Raw genomic sequence first — 4,497 nt, 5'->3', positions numbered from 1 at the left:
GTAAAGCAAAGAGCTAAAATAGCTGAGTGGAAGAACTTAAAATCAGAGAAGCTATGGGACCTTGGGCAGGTCACTTAGAATCATGGATTGCCTTTTCCTTTCTCTAAAAATAAAATGGCCAGACTGAATTATCTGTGAAGCGTCTTAGACCTCTAAAGTGATATAATTCTAAAAAGAAGTACAAATACACTTCTGAAAAAAAATGTTTCTGATGTAATCACCTTCGCAGAAAAAAATCCTTTATCTTATAAATCCTAAGAGGTGACAGGTAGAAGTAATAGGGAAATGAAGCAATAAATGGGAGAAATAGGTACTTGCATATCAAAAACATAGTAAAAAGAAATAACCCAAATAAAAGCTGATGTCTTGAAAGATTTAATAATCTCATCAGCAGTTTTATAATGATCATGTCTTATAATAAGAAAAATTTTATTACATAATAGTACCTAATATATTATTTATTCAACAAGTGTTTATCGAACACTTACTTTTCCTGAAGTAGGATTAGGCCATTGTTATAGGTGCTGTAAATATAGCAGTGAAAAGATAAAAATCTCTGGCCTCATGAACCTCACATTCTAACTTGGTACAGACGTATATATATATATTTAGGGTACAATATGACTAAGTTTCAAAAAAGGTAGGAAAGCAAAAATAAATAATACCGATCTGTACTTTCAGATCTCCCATAATCTTTCTTAAAATCCCCCTTTTTCTCCTTTCCAAACCTTTCAAACATTAACATTCTCCTAACCTCTCATTCTATAAACCCGTCACTCTTGGTTCTGTATTCCAATTTATTCCACTTCCTAGCACAGATTTTTTTTTTCTTTCTTTCCCTATCAGCCCTTTCTGCCAGTTCTTCTTTTAGAAAAAAAAGAATGTACGGTTTTAATTAAAGGATACAATATCACATATTTTCATTCCCAAACTTTGTATTTTGATTCATTTATTGCTTGACTGGACTGTTTTCAAGAATATTTACCATCTGTGGCCACGCTACCCAAACAAGCCTGATCCTGTCTGATCTCAGAAGCTAAGCAGGGTTGGGTCTGGTTAGTACTTGGATGGGAGACCACCTAGGAAGACCAGGTGCTGTAGGCATAAAAAATAAAAAAGAAATAAGGGATTGTAAGCTGACAAGGTCCTTACAATCTGTGAGGTCAACTAAGAGTTGCCTTGCCTAAAATAAATAAATAAATATTTACCAAGGAATACATTTCCTGATTTGTTTCATATCTCAGAATGTACCTATTTGAGAGATAAGTTGACTATATTCAATAACTACCCACCTTTTCTCAGGAATTTATATGCATTTTTTCAAGAAGTATTTATAGAGCACGTACTATGTGCCGTAAACTGCTGGTGTTGTGGATATAGTGGTGAATAAGTGAGAGCTGCTTCTTGCTTTCATAGATCTTCAGATCACCTAAATAGAAACATCTCCATTTTTTGGGGGGGGGGGCTCTGATGGTTATTGTGAAGATCTCTGAGGCAGAACTGATTTTTCATTTTTCAAGTTTCTTGCTTTATTCAGATTGAAAGCCTGAATAATGATATTTTCATTCTTATATATTTCATAGCTGTACTAAGATAAGATTCAATGTGTGCCCTCTCGATTTGCAGATCCAATCATTTCTTCATTTCAAGGAAATGAGTCTGCACTTTAACATTTAACATTATCTCTTTAATTGAGTTATCTATTTCAGAGACACCACTTGTTTTATGTCAGATTATCTCAGTCATCTGTCTTCCTATTATGGTCTCTTTTTGCTTTAATTCTTTTTTCCCCCCCTCCGCCTTTTTACTCTGATTGTCTCAATATTTTTTTCTATTTCAGAAATTTAATGTTCGACTAGACCTATTTTCCTCATTGAGATTTCATTTGTTCTTTAGAATGCTATTTTGATAGTATGGTATTTTGCCAGATCATTTCTTTTTTTATTAGCCATGCTTGTCCAGCTCTGTCCAGAATCTTTAATTATAGAGTATGCCATAATTTTAAATATTATGTGACTTCATTTCCAGGTTATCAGAGAACTGTCAGTCTTTTTTGGGTGCAGCAGTTTTGTGGATTAAGTGTTATGCTATATTCATTGGAAGAAAACAGAGAAAGCTGAACTGGAGCTCTTTGATTTCTATGAGTGGAATGGAGCTCAGCTCCCCGATCTAATACTGAACAGTTGTCTTTCAAGTTTCGCTCCATCCAGGGTGGGATGTGTCCTATTTCCAGGAAGGGGGATACCCTTTGCAGTTTGTGGCATTGCTTCCTTCTGGATCTCTGAAGCCAACACTTCTACATAAAAAGTCAGCTTTGCCTCTACCTCAAAAAGCAACCCTACTTTTACATACACACTTTTCACCTATCTCTACAAAACTAACATTTCTACTGACAAACAGAAGAGGAATTAGATAAGTGTAAACCTCAACGCTACTTCTTTCCAAATTAGGAGACATTATTGAAAATTCTATATCAAATCATAACTCCCTGGGCCAAGAGCAGAAATTAGGTGAGAAAATATTCAAATTTTCTGTAACTATCTCTAACTGTAAATACCACAGATCATGAATTAACATCTTTATCCAGGTGGGGACTCTGACCCATGAAAACAAGAAAGCCTAAGCTAAAAGTAAGAGTTAGAGATAACCTTAGACTTACTTGCAAGCAATTTTACCTTACTAAGTTGTGACTTTGTAGATGTCAATGGTAACTTCTAGCTCAGATGAGACTTCATTCTGAGCTAGAAGTCGGTGTATCTGGAGTCGACAATGACAACTGAGCTCTAAAGAGACAGAATCAGGATGTTCCTCTAGTTTTACATAGACTTTTGTAGGAATGCCACTGGGGAGCTGGTCAGGTTTGTGCCATGTCCTTGGAGTCACATAGAGATGGTGCACTAGAGAGTACCTTAGTAACCTAGAAACTGCTAGAGAATTAGGACAGCAGGAAGACCAACTCATTGGAAAGTGGCCGCTGGGAGCTGTCACAGCTGACAGTAAGGAATGCTCCCGAGACCTGCTGCATAATTCAGCAGACACTGGAGCTGAGGGAAAAGCCAACGGCCAAAATTTGAAAGTCATTAAAAGATGGTCCCCCAACTAGGAACTCTCACAGGTGTTAAGTGTCGGGGGTAACCTGACTCAACAGCATCCAGTAATGGATGAAGACATGACATTAGGAGACAGAGTGCAGATTGTTGATGTTCTCAAAATACCCCTTATTCTGGAGAGGAAATAAGATGTTTTCTTCCCGGAAATTTAATGGATTTCAAGGTGCTGTAACTCTGGATACAGTGTCAATTCAGTTACAGAGATTTTGACTTTGAGCTCATCCATCATACCCCAATGTCTAACACAGCCTGGGAAAATAAAGTCGCTTTAAAACAAAGAGTTCAATTAAATAAATCTGCAGGCTGTCATGGAGTCTATCTCTGTGTCAGTTTGAGATGGGCTTTGGAAGGTAATGCAGGTCAGTCTCCTCAGTTTTCAAAACAGGATGTCAAGTCTGCCTCCTATTCATCTGGAATTTAAATCACAGGATACTTCTGTAATCAACAGGGATAGACGAGCTGCACTTCAGGCACTGGTCACAGGATTCCACTGTAAATAGACTGCGATGCAGCACTTGCCCAAGGCTTAATTGAGAGCGCTGATATAGGACAGGCACAGTCTAAGAACATGTGAGATCTTTATTCCTCAAGTTTCTCCAAACTCTATTCCTGTGTTAAGCCAAACGTCACGTTTTAGGAAAAAAAAAAAAAAAAAAAAGATCTGGATCACATTATCTTAATTCCCCGTAGAAAGAGTTTTGGTGAGCTAAGATTTCACTTTTAAATTCTCCATCTTTCTCAGAGTCATAATTTAAGTAACTCCAATATAAAAAAAAAAATTACTTTCTATTTTACAAGACTGTGTTGAAGGCTCAAGATAACTTTAATTAAAATATTCGCAATCCATTTTCCTAGAATTTATGGGAAATAAAATATTCGCTTCTCTAGGTCAAGTTCAATCATGTTCTGTTTAAGGGCATAGCAATGCAGGCACCTGATAGACCTGGTTCAAGTTCCAGTTCTTCCACTCACTAGATGTATGATGTTAAACAGGTTACTTAATGACTGAAATCAGGATAATCACTGTGCTAGCCTCATAAGATTAGGATTAAATAAGTGAATATATGTAGAGAGCTTGGTTGACTGGCATAGAGTGAGGTATTACAAAAGGGCAAGGAGGGTATGACAGTAACTTGCACTAGGTTAGTAGCTATAGAGATGGAGAGAAACAGACCAATTGAGAGATTTAGGAGGTAATAGTGACAAGACTTGGTACTGAATTGGATACAGAATGTAAAGTGGAAGAATTTCTATATTACACCTAGGATTAGGGCTTATTCAACTGGAGGAGGAATTACATCATTCATGATATGGAGTATGTGGAAACCTGACTTTAGTTTGAACGTTGACCTTGAAGTGTTTTTGAAATAGCTGGTTGGCAGTTTGA

The 4,497-nt window shown here is 36.7% G+C and overlaps 1 pseudogene; it reads left to right on the top strand.

The window, feature by feature from the left end:
- The first annotated feature begins 986 nt into the window (after positions 1-986).
- LOC120613643 (uncharacterized) lies at positions 987-1,104 on the top strand (annotated as a pseudogene).
- Positions 1,105-4,497: the final 3,393 nt, after the last annotated feature.

This window comes from Pteropus medius, unplaced genomic scaffold (assembly GCF_902729225.1).
Source record: "Pteropus medius unplaced genomic scaffold, Ma_sr-lr_union100, whole genome shotgun sequence".
NCBI classification, from domain to species: domain Eukaryota; kingdom Metazoa; phylum Chordata; class Mammalia; order Chiroptera; family Pteropodidae; genus Pteropus; species Pteropus medius.
Note: the sequence above shows the minus strand (reverse complement) of the source record. Positions and strands in the feature narration are given on the sequence as shown.